The 18,003-nt window shown below is 45.8% G+C and overlaps 1 long non-coding RNA gene across 1 annotated transcript; it reads left to right on the top strand.

Moving 5' to 3' along the window:
• Positions 1 to 222: 222 nt before the first annotated feature.
• Positions 223 to 5,905, top strand: LOC142574243 (uncharacterized). The gene is made up of 4 exons (XR_012826467.1): positions 223 to 384; positions 2,183 to 2,241; positions 3,829 to 3,918; positions 5,768 to 5,905. It is a non-coding gene; the product is annotated as an uncharacterized LOC142574243 (long non-coding RNA).
• Positions 5,906 to 18,003: the final 12,098 nt, after the last annotated feature.

Genomic DNA, 18,003 nt, shown 5'->3' with positions numbered 1-18,003 from the left:
TGAGTTATTTCCGAACGGAGTTTTCCGCACCGATATGGCACGAGATGAAATGATTACACAAACAGAATGAAATAACTTCGGCTATCAACACATTGAACAAGAAGCCGGAACGGGGAAGTGTCAGGTTTCAGTGGAAACTAATCTGAAGCCTGGGTCATGTTAATATAAGCTACATTCTGCACAATTCAATAGTTGCACCCGGAGATTAGGTACAAGGGCACGCATTGTGCATAGGGGAGGTTTCGTTCAAGTATATAAGAGAATGCTGCAGCCACCGCATCATTGTCACTGAATACATCGACTGAACAACACCAGCGGTGAAGTACCAGGTGGCGTTAGCCCTTTTCGTCACAACCTGCGCAAGCCTTGTAGCATCTTCCACAGGTATGAGTAAACCGTTTAAATGAGTCGTTGCATTCACACTCGTAATGTACAAGTTCGCCCGTGCATATGACCACACAAGGCTCAGTTTTACCGACGAATAATATCGCATATTCATGTTGCGCTTATACTGAATGTGTGCATAATTTCGCAACATTCATTCGGCAATTCGATATCTAGCTCACTGCCTTTGCATATTGGCGCCTAACACACTTCTTAATTCGCTTCTAATTGAGCGGAATCTTTCATTAGAGAGAATAAATTGGGTCTCTTCCTGCCCTTATTTCTTATGATTAAATGTCGTACTAATTTTTTCTGATGCTTGTTCTGTTTGAAATTAGAAGAAACAAAATTACAAGGAAACGAGAGCCTACCACGCTGACATTTTATTTTCGCGTTTGCCTTGAATTGATGCATTATTAATTGAAATGTTTGAGTACAATTAGCTTAGGCCAGCTTTCTTCTTACTTCTTTAAAGAGCGGCCGCTGCAGACATTTCTTGGTTCTTGCTGTTAGCCTCAATTTTATTTAAGTATGTATGATTTATGCGTCGAACATTTCATCACATAAAATGAAAGTGTGCATGTGGCTAAGAAAATACGGCGATTGAAACCCGCGAAAAAAACCTCCGTTATGTCATAAGACATCAAACTAGAAATAAACAGGCAGTGTTCTTGAAGAGGGAGAGCTAGGAGGTTTGACTTGCGAGACTTCTACTCGGCTGCTCTTCTCAAAAACAAAATTTGCCATACTCTCCGCAGTATAGTTTTGAAACTTTCAAGACTTTAAGATTTCTTACTCCCGTATGTATAATATTTTACCTCATCATAACAAACACGTTGGCTCCCAGTCGTAACTGTTGTGCGAAAAAAAGCAAATGAAACGTAGACATTGCTAAGGAGCATCGATAGAATTGAAACTAGAAAAGAGCCGAGAATTCGATAAGATCACTTAGGTTTTTCTTTCAGGGCAGCGCCAGAAACAGAAAAAAACGACGAGAAAGCAAATATTGGGCTATACTAGCCATTGAAATTCTATCGTGAAAACTAAAAAAGAAAAGATTTATTATCATATCTTCATTATAGCAAATCACCGTTAAAATGTTGATAAGGTATAAAGATTTAAGTCAGGGAATATATTCCCCGACCTAAATTGTTATAAGAAGTAAAGAAATATACCACTGTATTCAGCCATTATTTTACTGCCAATTTTCGAATCTGATTATTTGATTCCAGTGGCGCACTTCCTGCTGAAATAGTTCTTTAAATATGTTTTCAAATGCTACTTGAGCGCGATATGGCCGCTTTTCTAGCGTGTGTATATTCTAATATCCTTAACAGTCAAACTAGAGATGCCATTTCTCGGTCCTTATACAGGCCTACAACAATGAATAGCTCAGCTCGGAACGTTCTCTAAGCAATGTTGCAGACTTTGATCAAGCGCATAATTCGGCTTGCTGAAAAACCACTGACGCTTTTATAGCTCGTCGTGCGTACTTTCTGCAACAATCATCAACCTCGAGATTAGTGTGAATAAAGAAAATGAAGGAGCATGACCTAAAAGAAATCACGAAGGCAGTGTTTCTACTCAACCTCGCGTTACCGAATGGAACTCTCAAATTCGGCGCCTTGCTCAAGCAAAGTTGGCAGAGTAACCTCGTTTCATTTTCGCTACGGTAATCGGCAAACTTCAACTGAAGCCATATTCTCTAGCGGAAACATATTGGTAAACATGGCATTACGCTGCCAGGGTTCTATTCGGCTAACGAAGTGAAAGCGTTTATGCTTTTGTTTGGTTTCAGGTCAAGGAGATGAAGACAGGGTCTACGGGAAGTGTCGCCGAGCATTTCTGCTGCCACCGGTAATAGGCGAAATTTCGGAGAGCAAGAACAATCGAGAGATCCATTTCATCCTATGTCTAGAAATGCTAATGCTAACCGCCTAGATTCTTCTAGTTGCATAGTCTTGTCCTGTAAGATGCACGCTATAAAATAAGGAGTGTTCGAGCACTAATATTAGTGAATGATCGAACACGAATGTTCGAGTGCAACGACCTCCGAATACCAAACCAAATGTTCAATGTTTTCAAACTTCTTGCACAAATTTAAACATGAAGTTTGAGCGCAGTCTGTCTAGCAGAAAAATGAGATTGATACATATTTTAGGCTCATATGTAATATCATGCTCAACTATACGTCGGGAGAACGGTTGACATTGTACGTAAAAGAAAAGATGCTTTCTGTTATGTGAAACACTATGGAAACACCAGTAATGAAACAAGAGAACAATGTTTTACCGAAGAGGCACGCAGAATGTTTCTTGAAGGATACAATTGCGTCGTTACAGCACCCCACCTTGTAAGAAAGTGATGTAAGCATCATCAATTTGTCAGAATATGAAATCTAAAGAAACAAGTACACAAAACAAATGACTCTGTAGGCTACTTAGAAGCAAGGTAGTCTTACGGGATAAATGAGAGACAAATAGGAGGCTTAAGCTGGCTGCCCTGTGTGTTGGACGAGAAAATTAATACTTTGGTGGCTGCAAAAAAATAATACAAGCTAGGAATAATTATCACGCTTCTGGTACTCTCTCCCTTGACACTCTAATGCGTGTTCTTCTCCCTTATATTCAAAATAGGCCTATATTTGGACATTTCGAATAACGTAATTGATAACCGCATTTTTTAAGCTCGAGGCTTGAGGCACATTGTCCTTTTCCGACGGCTATATATAATGTTTTTTTTTTCACTGTTTTCATTCAATTTGTTCTTGGACATCGATGTGCTAGATTTAAGGCATCAAGGCTGTTATCTCTACCTTAATTCAGCCTGCTGAAAATCAATGCAGGTGGCAGCGGAATTGAATAGAAATGGACCCAATACGTTCGCTTGGGGCGTTACTTGCGCTGGTTGAACAAGCGCGAGCAAAAGGGTGGAGTACTATCTATTAAAGGACACTTTATTTGTCTTTCGATTTTCAATACTTTACCGGAGCTCCGTAGCGTCAAGTTGGTGAATGATTTGCGCAAGTTAATGACAATAATCCGCACATATTGCGCATGATGAAAGGAAGGGAGATGAATTATTATATTGCTCTAAATTTAGGCACCCTGAATGGGCTAACATGAGCGACCACATTTCGGTTGTTCTGCGTAGCAGAAATGTTGCAAGACCTCTAGTGCGTCACCAATATTTAGAACAGCAATACACACTGACATACAGACAATGTTCTTGCCAAATACACAATTTTTTTATATCTACCTAATTGGACCCTTGCAAACATTCACCAAGAATCTGTGTTGGCCATGTGTTACGTAGATTCCGACGGTTCTTCTCTTGTTTTCTTTTTGCAATGAGAGTTAACACACTCTCAAAAGGTTAACGGCGATTTAAATGACATAAAACATATCAGTCGTGCTTAAATTTTTCTTTTTTTCGCGCGCACAGGGGCAGTCGTCCTACAGAGTAATGTGCACATACATGTGCAGAGGTTGGGCAATACGGTATGAGAACGAGCCCGACGGAATTCCATGCGGGGTGAGTTGTAACATTACCTTGAAGTAATTACTGCTACAGAAAGAAGTTGATCATGAGCAATTTAGTTTCTGGGCCCTCCCCACAGTATGCATGCATACTGAAAAAGTTTGCGCGGAGACGCGAGGACATTGCCGAGAAAAGAGAGGGACGAGCGCTACATTGGTAGCGCGTTGTCCTCGTTTCTCCGCGCAAACTTTTTCAGTACGTATTTCAACCAACTAGCCCACCTGTCTGCTATACTATGCATGTTCTTGTTGGCGCAAAATACGGAGCATGAAGAAACTAACACAGAGAAGCTCCAACAAATTCTGCTTATTAGCAGACCCAGCTACATAATGACGAAAATTTCTACGCACGTACAGTGAAGACATAGCGGCACGTAGAAACGCATCTAGAGCATCGGGAAATTATATATGCATGTCTGCATTTGCTTGGAGTTTCCCTGCTAGAATCGACAGATGGCGGTTTTTTCGCTCAATGGGCCGTTTGACTCTTTCGCAAAAAATATATGTGTAACTTACGTTACTTAGTGAATCTCGTTTTACACTCATCAAGAGCTAACCACAGTGAGGTAGTTGGCTACCATCCAAGCCGCGTTAATGTAAATAAATCTTCACTGTTTCCCTCAGCCATATTTTACTGCAACGACTTACCCACAGCTCTGTGTGTTGCAATAATGTTTTATTACAACACACATGAATAATGTAATAATTTAAAACTACAGATTTCTGTTCATGATTGCTCTTGTTTTATCTTTGTATCCACTGCTGCAAGGGCCGTCAAAGCCTGTAGTATGTTCATTAAAAGTAAAAATATTAAATGTGTTTGTCTCGCCTAGGCACTCAGCAACACCTCCACGTTCGCTAGGCCCATAGCCTTATCAGAAATATCTGTATAACCTGCAAAAACCACCTTGTATATTAGAAAGTGCCTTGGTAAGCTAGTAATCTGAACGAAAAGTTCTCGTTGAAGATGATAGAGTGGCACATTCCATTTCCAGCACCGGATAAATTCTAAAGAAGTATTTTCGTTATTGAAGAGTCGCACATACATAGTGACCCAAGTCAGCTTCCCACCCCTACTCGGCACTCGGTTGCGCGAGAACTCACGTGTGACAAGCAGCGCCTGCACGCCCTCCCCGCACGCATGCGCGGACAAACACTCCTTCCACCCGCCACGTATCACAATTCGGCTACACAAGCACGCACGTCATTTCCGTCAGCGCGTGGGCTCCCCTTCCCTGGTAAAAGTGCAACCACCATCGAATCACGGACCTACCACGAAAACGGCCGAAAGAAACAAAGAAAGCTGTTCCCTTAAAAACAAAGCCAAGTATAATTTGCATGCACACTGTCACCAATTGTCTGCTTTCACGTTTTGTATACAACAGTCTCGTCGGCGCCCCAATCTAGAAGAAGTACGACTCGTCATAAAACGAGAATCAGTCCACCCTCTTGCAGACCAACAGCGCAAAAGATACAATGTTTTCCAAAAGCTTTGCGCACCGACCCTTCTCGCTCGTCAGTCTCATCACGATTCCTTTCCGAGACTAATCAATCTATGTGCCAGTGTGTGTACCGAAGATGGCACGAAGCTTTTGCTAAATGAGTTAGTTTGGCGTCGCTGATTTCACTCGCGTTATTGTGTATTTCTTCGTCATTGATCCCTTTGTACTTTGTGTGACGACGCGCTCTCGCACTTGAATTCTCAGTGGGCTTCTGTGTTTCTGGTTTTTCTTGTACCATTTTGAGACGATATTTATATACTTAAGAGTCTTGTGCACATCACTGTGTTCATCACTGCGCTAGCGGAAACTTCCTTTGCGGATATTTTTTTCTATTTCATGCAGGCGCTTGCAGCATTTGTCAAAACACACGTCTGCAGTGGTGGAAAATGTGTGAGCGCTCCATCCGTCGAAAGCACGACAAGTGGGGAAGATTACGTCACGACTTTGCCACCAACAGTTACCGAAGCGCAAGCGGCAACCGAGGACCCATACACGTCTGAGGAGGACACCACTATATCACCATCCGTCGAAAGCATGACAACTAGGGAAGATTACGTCAAGACTTTGACGCCAACAGTTACCGAAGCGCAAGCGGCAACCGAGGACCCATACACCTCTGAGGAGGACACCACTATATCTCCATTCGTCGAAAGCACGACAAGTGGGGAAGATTACGTCACAACTTTGCCGCCAACAGCTACCGAAGCGCAAGCGGCAACCGAGGACCCTTACACCTCTGAGGAGGACACCACTATATCTCCATCCGTCGAAAGCACGACAAGTGGGGAAGATTACGTCAAGACTTTGCCGCCAACAGTTACCGAAGCGCAAGCGGCAACCGAGCACCCATACACCTCTGAGGAGGACACCACTATATCTCCATCCGTCGAAAGCATGACAAGTGGGGAAGATTACGTCAAGACTTTGACGCCAACACTTACCGAAGCGCAAGCGACAACCGAGGACCCATACACCTCTGAGGAGGACACCACTATATCTCCATCCGTCGAAAGCACGACAAGTGTGGAAGATTACGTCAAGACTTTGCCGGCAACAGTTACCGAAGCGCAAGCGGCAACCGAGGACTCATACACCTCTGAGGAGGACACCACTATATCTCCATCCGTCGAAAGCACGACAAGTGGGGAAGATTACGTCACGACTTTGCCGCCAACAGTTACCGAAGCGCAAGCGGCAACCGAGGACCCATACACCTCTGAGGAGGACACCACTATATCTCCATCCGTCGAAAGCACGACAAGTGGGGAAGATTACGTCAAGACTTTGCCGCCAACAGTTACCGAAGCGCAAGCGGCAACCGAGGACCCATACACCTCTGAGGAGGACACCACTATATCTCCATCCGTCGAAAGCACGACAAGTGTGGAAGATTACGTCAAGACTTTGCCGGCAACAGTTACCGAAGCGCAAGCGGCAACCGAGGACCCATACACCTCTGAGGAGGACACCACTCTATCTCCATCCGTCGAAAGCACGACAAGTGGGGAAGATTACGTCAAGACTTTGCCGCCAACAGTTACCGAAGCGCAAGCGGCAACCGAAGACCCATACACCTCTGAGGAGGACACCACTATATCTCCATCCGTCGAAAGCACGACAAGTGGGGAAGATTGCGTCAAGACTTTGCCGCCAACAGTTACCGAAGCGCAAGCGGCAACCGAGGACCCATACACCTCTGAGGAGGACACCACTATATCTCCATCCGTCGAAAGCACGACAAGTGGGGAAGATTACGTCACGACTTTGCCGCCAACAGTTACCGAAGCGCAAGCGGCAACCGAGGACCCATACACCTCTGAGGAGGACACCACTATATCTCCATCCGTCGAAAGCACGACAAGTGGGGAAGATTACGTCAAGACTTTGCCGCCAACAGTTACCGAAGCGCAAGCGGCAACCGAGGACCCATACACCTCTGAGGAGGACACCACTATATCTCCATCCGTCGAAAGCACGACATGTGGGGAAGATTACGTCACGACTTTGCCGCCAACAGTTACCGAAGCGCAAGCGGCAACCGAGGACCCATACACCTCTGAGGAGGACACCACTATATCTCCATCCGTCGAAAGCACGACAAGTGGGGAAGATTACGTCAAGACTTTGCCGCCAACAGTTACCGAAGCGCAATCGGCAACCGAGGACCCATACACCTCTGAGGAGGACACCACTATATCTCCATCCGTCGAAAGCACGACAAGTGGGGAAGATTACGTCACGACTTTGCCGCCAACAGTTACCGAAGCGCAAGCGGCAACCGAGGACCCATACACCTCTGAGGAGGACACCACTATATCTCCATCCGTCGAAAGCACGACAAGTGGGGAAGATTACGTCAAGACTTTGTCGCCAACAGTTACCGAAGCGCAAGCGGCAACCGAGGACCCATACACCTCTGAGGAGGACACCACTATATCTCCATCCGTCGAAAGCACGACAAGTGGGGAAGATTACGTCACGACTTTGTCACCAACAGTTACCGAAGCGCAAGCGGCAAACGAGGACCCATACACCTCTGAGGAGGACACCACTATATCTCCATCCGTCGAAAGCACGACAAGTGGGGAAGATTACGTCAAGATTTTGCCGCCAACAGTTACCGAAGCGCAAGCGGCAACCGAGGACCCATACACCTCTGAGGAGGACACCACTATATCTCCATCCGTCGAAAGCACAAGTGGGGAAGATTACGTCACGACTTTGCCGCCAACAGTTACCGAAGCGCAAGCGGCAACCGAGGACCCATACACCTCTGAGGAGGACACCACTATATCTCATTATGCTACGACCGTAGAGGAAGTTTAACCTTATATGTCCGCAGGAGACTCTCCATCTCAATGCAATGCCTGAACCATGCAGGGTAACTTTATCTGCACAGGGTTGGATGTAACAAACTTCGCGGCAACGCCCCTGTGATAAAAATTACCGAAAGCTACAACAATAACTGTCTTCATAGATAAAGCAGTAAAAAATATGGTTTCATCAGACAAGAATTGGTGGATAAAATATTTGCCCATTGTCATCATATTTTTGCTCACGACACATGCCCCAAATAAGCGTGCGGATATCGCTTTTATTAAAATAAAGTTTAGTTTTGTGAAGGCCTTGTGTAGCGGCCATTTCGTTGTACTTTAACATCACACCTTAGCTCAGTTTTCCTACCGCCATCAGTAACGGATCTCTTTTATCGATGATGCCCCAAGCATGCGGATAGAGCAGTTTACCTAACTACCCAATCCATCGCAAGATGCGTGGTCAGAGGTAAAACATGCTTTGATCTCAATAATACCATCTTGTGCAGGACGCATAATGCTAAGCCAGACGAATAAATCACATATAGGAGAGGTGAGAGCGCATGACGTCACGTTAAAACATGCGCTGAAGGAATTCTGTAGTGTCACGTGCAAAAACTACCATTTTATTATGAGGCCCGCCGTAGTGGGGACTCCGCATTTACTTTACGTGCAGCGGATTCTTAACGTGCTCTGAATGCACAGGACTCGGGCGTTCTTGCATCTCGCCCCCGTCGAAATGCGGCCACCGCGGCCGGGATTTGGTCGCGCGACTTCGTGCTCAGCAGCGCAACATCATAGCAGTTAAGCCAGCGCAGCGGGCGAAAACATGCGCGCAGAACACAAGCAGGTGCGGTGCATAAGCTACCCCGACGACCACGGCGTAAGCACATCCGGTGACGTAACTCAACAACGTGTCACGTTAAAAATATCGCGAAGGCATATTATTAAAATAAATGACGCATATTCAACGAACCTGTTGAAAACTGTAACTGAAGCGAAGCTTTCGTAAAGCGCTTGTTTAAATGCTGCAAATTTGCGAATTTCATTGCTGCATCCTCAGCGTAAACTGCCGCGCGCATGTTTTCTCGCGTACCCGTGCCGTTACAAATCCCATACAGGCATGTGTTCTTTTGCTTCTTCTTATTTAAGTGTACTGGCCACTTCTTGGCCAGTCCTCGGTTGCGGATATGTGCCGTAGCATGGAGATACAAATCAATGCACACGCGGCGATCATCTGAAATATCTAGCGGCTATTGGCATGACCTGAAAACCCGCTTCTTGGCCACCCAGCGTTGTGCGTATTTGCCATAGTGTGAAATAATCATCATAGTCAACTTATGAACATGCTTCTTGGCAGCTCCTTCTTTGTGGGTGTGTGCCATAGTACGGGAAAGACAATCATCAACACGCTGCAACGATTCCAAAGTGGTGGCGTGCATCGGCATGATGTATGTATGGGTGCGGCTGTGGCATATTTTAAAAGCGTCTTTTGCGAACATCTTTGAGGAATACGGAAGCTCTACAGTCTACAAAACAGTGGTCAATCGTTACAGCATGTGAGCACTAATGGCTGTTCGTAGACGACAGCACGAAACAGCCCTTGGCCGCCTATAACTTTAAACTATTCCAAACTTTTCTATTTCAATTCTGGAATCAGCCCGCAGCTATTTAGGAAAAACTTTTTTGGAGCACCGCCACTTCGCCTGTCAAGCGACGCGATGAATACCGCGATAGGTCCTCGTCTGATATGACGTGTACACCATGATTAAGCATCTTTGGACGGAACAAAAAAAATAGTTATTTCTGATTCGACGCTTTCTAGCCATTAACCCTCGGCTGTTCGTCAAAGGTTTTCGTGCTCCGCCCCCTTCACCTGCCTGTCACGCGACGTCACAAGACCGCGAAAGCTCACCGCGTCAAAGTGACGTGTGCGTGCAGAAGATGCATTAATATGTCGTCATCTTAAGATATCTTATTGAAAGAAATAACGCATATTCTACGAACATGTCGGAAAGTGTTTCTAAAGCGATGCTTTCGTAAAGCAATTGTTGAAATGCTAACACACTGCTCATTTCATTCCTGCATCCTCTGCGTAAAGGAAACTGCCGTGTTCGTGTTCACTCACGTACCCGTGCTCCGCTATCTTACAAATCTCATACTGGTATGTTTTCCTTTGCTTCTTCTCATTTAAGTGTACTGGCCGCTTCTTGGGCAGCCCTCCGTTGCGGTTGTGTGCCGTAGCATGGAGGGAAAAACCATTATGTACACACGGCGATCATCTGAAATATCTAGCTGGCGTTAGCATGACGTGAAAATGCGTTATTTGGCCAACCCCCATTGTGGGTATTTGCCATAGCATCAAATCATCATCATAGTGAACTTCTGGACGTTTTGCTCTGCCACTCCTTCTTTGTGGGTATGCGCCATGGTTCGGCAACTATAATCAATCAACACGCGCTAATAACTGCAAAGTGCTAGCGTGTATTAGCATGATATATGTATAGGTGCGGATGTTGCCTATTTTAAAAGTGTCATTTGGTGAATGTCCTGGAGCAATACGGAAGCCCTACTGTATACAAAACAGTGATAAATTGCTTCATCATGTGGACACAATGCCGTTTGTCGACTACGGCACGAAACAGGCACCATATTCTCGCACCTTTCTCGCACCACATTTTGAAATGAAGGGTTCCCAGCACTATCTTCCATGAAGCGTGGCTCGGCCCCAGGGCCGGACGGGTTACCCGTTGCGTTTCATCTAACGTTCTGGGAAGATATTGGTGCCACTTTCGTATCTGTTATCAGCCAATGCTTTGAGAACTTTGATTTCCCGTTTAGTTTTCGGGACGGTCGTATTGTGCTGATACCTAAGCACGATCCATCATCAGTTCGTCCAGCGGAATGGAGGCCAATCACGCTTCTCAACGTTGACTACAAAACCTTCACAGCTGTTCTCACCCGGCGCTTAAGAAGCCTGTTGCCTTCCCTAATAGGACACCGTCAGGCATGCTCAGTCCCTGGCAGAGAGATACACAGTCTTTCGTTTGTTACGCGTGACATAATGACACACACGCTGACCAGGTCGGTACGTGGTCTCTTAGTTTCACTAGATCAAGAAAAGGCATACATTTTTAATGTACTGACCTCATTCGGCTTCTCGTCAAATTTTGTTGAACTTATTTGGAATACGTATTCAAATATCCGAAGTACATTGTTCCTTGATGGTCGGTAAAGTGCACCGTTTCCCGTTACTCGTGGCGTTCGTCAAAGGTGCCCTCTATCCCCGGCACTCTTTGTGCTCAGCCTTGAACCATTTCTGCGCTCAATAGTGAGAGACCCTTACGTATGCGGTCTCCCACTGCTTGGTAGCAGTGTTGTGAAGGTGACAGCCTTCTCCGATGACATCACATTATATCTCAGGAATGAAGATAGCTTAACCCGTAGCCTTCGAATTTTCACAGAGTACGGAAATATTTCAGGTGCTGCGCTGAATTTTTCAAAATGTCGTTATTTGTTCATTGGTTCACCACAGACACGCCTAAGTCCCCTTTTCTGTCTTCAAAAGAGCAATTCTCTTCGCATTTTAGGCCTTGACTACACCTCTAATGACATATCAGACTCTGTGTGGCTCTCAATTCTTGAAGATGTAAGGCGAAATATTGAAGATGTTCAAGGGTATGATTTACCCCTATCAGAAAGAAGGTACTTAGCGCAGTCTGTATTTTGCGGCCGAGTGTGGTACGTTTGTCACGTCGTACAGTCACTATTACGGGTTACTAGGTCCTTGCAGTCCCTTCTTGGTGCCTTCTTCTGGTGGGGCCGTAGAAAACTGGTCTGTCGAGCGGCGCTTGGGCAACCACGCTCTCGCGGTGGGTTCGCCTTCCCATCCGTGTCAGTCCGCTGCCTGCTGCTTGCTCTGCGATTTCTGCTCCGTCTGTTACAGCATGATCAGTGTCCAGCGCGTGAACTCGCTTGCTATTTCCTTGGCACGATAATTCGCTGCATGTTAACGGGTGTACACTTCAATCACGGACCACAAGTGTTAAACGCACCTACATTTTACTGTACGGCCGTGGCAGTTTATCGCCACATACAACAGGTATGTCCTGATGTAGATGTTCTAAAAAACCGTGTAGTAGATACTATGTCAGCCTTACTGCTTCCTCTAGTTCCCCCAGCGCGCCTCGCACGTTCAAATGATGTGTCGTGGGATGCGAGAACGGCGTCATTTTTGCCTGGCCACCTACGAGACTTCATGTGGCGTCTGGGGTGGCAAGTGCTTCCAACTCGGGACAGGCTTGAGCGATGGGGCGTTGTCCCATCTTCGCAGTGTCCCAATTGCCCCCTTCAAGAATCCAATAAGCATGTACTGCTGCAATGCGTCGTTGCCAGGATATTTTGGAGGGCCGTGCATACTGGATTTCGTGGCCTTGGAGTTAACCTCTTTATTACATCTGGTCGCTGCTCACGTGGCCGCTTCGCGCGACCTTTAATTGCTGCGGGGGCCTTCTGTCTATGGCGTAACCGGTGCGAGGCAGTTGCCATGGGACGTCGTCACCGCGCTCTGTTTTCACTTATGGGGAGGCTCTACTCTGAGCTACTGTCGTTTCTGTCGGAGGAGTTGTTCGTCCTCGGAGAAGAAGAGTTCCTTCGTCAGTGGTCATGTCGTTTCCTGTCGGTGGCTGATGGACGCGTATGGCAGAATTTTCGTCCAGCCTGGCTCTTATAGCCAGACCATCAGAAGTATTCATTTATTGCACATAGAATGCAGGTGCCCGTGATTGCTGTGTGTGTGTGTCCTCTCGCATACATGATCATTTTTGTATATACACATCTCGTGCACATCACTCCAAAATTGTGTTAAGTGTTCTATCACATCAACATTGTACATAACCATTGTGTACACTGTATATATGGAAAATCATTTTGTACATGTGTCATTTAGTTTACGTGTAACTGTGCCTTTCCGTGGGTGTACGTGTTTATATGTTGGTGTGTGAGGACTCGGACATTACTTACGTTGAAAACGTGTTGTGTTTCGTTTCTTGCATGTTATCGTCCAGGTGCAATTGTGCCATGATTATGACTCAGTGTTCGTATCGTCTCTTGTCGAAATAAACTTTTTCTAAACCAAATGTAATGTAAAGAAAATATCCTATACCATATTTAGATATAATGCCTTACACAACTGGCTTCTTACCTTTTAAGTATGCCTGTGACCCACAATATGACGTGTTCATGGTACTTCGTCTACATAGCATTTGACGTATCGTAATGTGCGACAGCACACTGAATCATCGCGAAGCAATCGGGCGTGTTACAAGGACCCTGCTGCTTACGTTCTTAGTGCGTACGCTGCACAAGAAACACGACCGGACTGAATGTCCCTATTCGACGCTTGTACCTGATTTCTTGACTTTCGAATGTCTCAGCACCCTTAAATTTCCCTAGCGCTTTCTTTTTCTGAACATTCTGCTCCCATGTAACAAAAGGTTGCAGTTTCGCCCGAAAGGTGAAGCATCGATTGTGAAAGTAAATTAGTAGACACCCATACGAAGCAAGGATACTAGTTTTCTCGGCCGTATAAACTGAAATATTCGATTACCATCTGAATTAAAAAGCATGGTGTCAGCAAGCCCCAGCAAAACGTGAACACATCCCACTCGATCGGCGGTCACACTCGCTGTCAAAACGATGATGTGATCACGTGAGCAAGCGTGGTCGCAGCTGAAAGCAATGTGACTGATGTGCAGTCTATCGCTTCAACGCAACAGCGAAGAGAAAACATCGCGCGCAAAGGTATGAACAGTCTGCAGACCCGTTCCAAGACACAGCGCGCGCGACCAGTACGCACATGGCGGAGTCACTGCCGCACTGCCTCTCCGCGTTTCTCCATATATCGCGCGCGAGATTTAACCGCGATCATCGGTTGTCCTTGCGCACAGTCGCGAAATGCGCGGTTGCTGGCGGAGCTGAACGCGCCCCGTTCTTGCTTAGTTCCTGCCTCCCTGCTGCCCGCCCTCCCCTCCCTCGCCGGCCTTTAGCCGGACAGAAGGCTTTGCGCTCCCCTTCGTTCCATCACGGCGGCAGAATGAACCGCGATTGTCGACTTCACTCGCGCGCTTTCACTCGCACATCCAGCATATGACGCGCGGCGACGGTGCTATCGGACTTTCTACGGAACATCACGGCAACGCCGACGACAAACATGCGCCTGGAGCGCTGATATAATTGCTATCGCAATAAAAAATATACTGAGGTATAATGGCTTAGAGCATCGGGTTCCTGCGCTTGGCGGCAGAAAGTTAGCACCCCGCCGGTGGACCCTGGCTAATTTACACTGCAATTGCAATTATCTACACACTCTAAGCGCTTTTCCTTCATCGCCGTGAAGTCAAAGGGCGATAACACCGTGGCCGCGCACCCAATATTGTATGTGCGAGTGAAGGCGTTCGAGGGGAACCGACGAGCGCGGCTCAATCCGCGAAAGAAACGAATGCGCGCAGGACGCGCGCCGTCTTCCGCCACTGCAGCAATCATTCAACCTTTCGAGGCAACGGGGGGAGCGATGAGAGGTGGGGGCGGCGGTCGACGCCGGCTGCAAATGCGTATGTGGCGGCCGCGCGGTTGCCCGGCCGTGTTTCGAGAGCGATCTGCGTTGGAGACAGTGTCTAGGGGCGTCGGTGGCTCGTAGCTTTGCGCGTACTGTGTTTTCTCGACACTCAGGTTCCATAGAAGCGATAGAAACCACGAATGTAACTTTGTTTGCTGCTGCTGCCGCGTTTCCTCACGCCAGCGTTTTGACAGCGAGTTTCCGCGGTCATCGAGTAAGATGTGTTCATGTTTGCTTGTGCGCGTATGACAGCATACTTGTTAATTTAGGTAGTGCGCCTATGTATGTATATAAGTGCTGAAGACCGAGAAAAACTATACCATCAATACTTCGTGTAGCTGTCCACTAATTTGCTATCGCAAACGACGCTTTGCCTTTCTGCCGTGCTAATCTACTTCGTCGAAAACACGCCCAGCGACCGACTGACCGACTGGACCACGCGATAAAATGTTCTGATCAACAACGAAAGCTTCCTGTTATAGACTCATCGGGAAACTCCCAATGGCGTTCTGAGGGCTGACAAGCAAATGTATTGAGTGCCGTGCTGGCAAATTCACACGTTAAACATCAAGGGGTGCGCGCAGGCAAATATTGAACTCCGGTCTGTTAAGCAAATACAACGTGGCCAGAACGGGCTTGTCGGTTTAGGATTTGTTTAACTGAACTTATATCGGTTGCATTTGACCCTGATGTAAAATGATATTCACACTGAGGCCAATTCCAATTAGTCGTCAGGAAACTGTTTAAAGTTTGCTAAGACCTTGCAATTTCTCAATCAACACGGTAGCTTTTAACAGATTAAACTATCTGACGATGGATGAACACATGCTCATTTCGCAAATGTTATATATAAAATGGCTAGGTGAGTACGTTGTGCCTCTTGAACGTGTAATAACGCCGGAAACGAACGTGCTTCAAACGCGAAAGAAATTTCCATAACGGAGTGTATATGCTACTAGAGTAATAAACAAGCTTTGAGACACGGGGGCGATATTTTAGCAGCAGCTCTTCTTGAACTTCTGTCTTTCTACTTGGTTCCAGTTTGACATCTAGGTGGAGAAACCTTTGTTCATAACATCAAGGGTTTGTATATTTTCTAGTGCGTCGACTATTTCTTCGCATTTTTTACGAGAATATGTTGACAGGCCTATAAAGCGTGAAGTCGAAAGAATTTTTGTGTATTTTCCTTTATATGGATGGCACTTGTGGTTCTTTTTTTGTGATGATATCTGTCGAACTTTGTAGACAGTGCTTTGAATGTTCTGAGTCAAGACATTTTCCACCTAGCCTTCACTATCGAAGCTCCAAGAAAGACGGAAATGTAGTACCTTGGCCTATGGAAAACTTTGGGTGAAGATCATCAACAGAGCGTAAAGGGAATTAATGAAAAGTTCACGGCAGTTTTAATTTCAGCGGCAAGAAAAGCAATACCACAAACATCTGGCCTTGTGCGCAATAAAATCTGTCCCTGGTGGACTCCTGTGTGTACAAAAGAAAAAACGCTTCAAAACAGGGCCTGGGCAATTTTAAGAAGACACCCCACCTATACCAACATCTTATGCTTTAAACAGGCCCAAGCCAAAGCACGATTTATCCGGAGGCAGGCAGAAAAATCATCGTGGAAGAAATACATATCTTCAATAAACAGTTCACTCACATCTAAACGAATGGGGGAATGGGTTGGAAGGTTTCGGGGACGTCACTTATCTTACACAATGCCATCACATCCAAGTCCAGGCAAACAAACAAAAATACAAGAATATGCTGACATGCTTGGCAAACATTCTTGGGATGTATCGATTTCAGTGAATTATACAAAGGAATTTTTAAAGTTCAAACAGCCTGCTGAAAAACAGAAGCTGCCCACTACTGGCGCGTCAAATGAACCGTACAATTCCACCCTCACACAACAAGAAATAAACACAGTCCTTTGTGCAGAAAAAAGAACAGCGCCAGGTCACTACCGTATTCGCTACGCCATACTGGTTCATCTATCTTAAACATCTGTAGATGCTCACCTAAAATTTTTCAACATAATCTGGAAATCTTGTATAATGCCGGAAGAGTGAGAAAAAGCAATAGTAGTTCCATTTCTAAAAGCCGGTAAATCCCCAACATCCGCAAGCAGCTACAGACCTATTGCCCTCACAAGTTGTTTGGCAAAATCATATGAAAGCATTGTCCACATAAGACTCGTTTATTTTAGAATCAATAAACGTTATAGACCCCCAGCAGTGTGAATATAAAAAAGGTTGTTCAACTACTGACAATCTTGTCCGTCTAGAGCATGAAATTCGATATGCATTTTCATACAAACAACACTGTCTTGCAGTTTTCTTTCATTTAAAAATAAGCCACATGGAGATATGGAATTTTAAAAACCTGGCTAACCTCGGCATCCGTGGTAAAATGCTGAACTGCCTAGCTGATTTTATCTTAATAGAACATTTCAGGTAGGCCGTGGCTCAGTACATTCTCATACGTTTACACAGGAAAACGACGTTCCACAAGGCTGTGTTCTCAGCACGACACTCTTTGTAGTAAAAATGAAGTCAGTTAATAAGATTATACAGTCGTTTCCTAAGCGCTCTGTATACGTAGACGATCTCCAAGTGGCCTGAAGCGCCTCAAATATGCCAACCTGTGAAAGGCAACTTCAAATTACAATAAATAGCCTTACACAATGGGCTAACAAAAATGGTTTCCATTTCTTCACATAGAAAACAGTAACTGTTTTCTTCTCTCAGAAACGAGGGCTACACAGCCATCGAGTCGTAAAATTGAATGACGCCATACTACCGAAGTGCTACCGGTGTAAGCAGCGCGTTCGTGTTTGCAAGATGTGTCCCGGACAAGCAGACAGCAGAACGAGGGAACCGTTCACGTGGCCACACCAGCAAATTAATGCCGTGCATCCGTCAGCAGGAAACTGCAACGATCCGGGATCAGAAGCTCTGTTCCTCGTTGAAACGGCCGATAATTTCCTTGGAAACATTCAGACCGTAAAGGCAATAATGTGCACACTACTTTGGAATGGAATAGCGATCAAGATGGCAGCTGGACACAGGGTCCCCGGTTTCTATCATCACTTGGCCCACCTACGTACAGCATCAAGATGCCTGGCCGAAACTGGAAGAATCACCGCTCAA

The sequence above is a fragment of the Dermacentor variabilis genome, chromosome 3, assembly GCF_050947875.1.
Source record: "Dermacentor variabilis isolate Ectoservices chromosome 3, ASM5094787v1, whole genome shotgun sequence".
Classification (NCBI taxonomy): Eukaryota; Metazoa; Arthropoda; class Arachnida; order Ixodida; family Ixodidae; genus Dermacentor; species Dermacentor variabilis.
The sequence above is the reverse complement of the archived record's forward strand: the minus strand, read 5'-3'. Positions and strand labels throughout refer to the sequence as shown.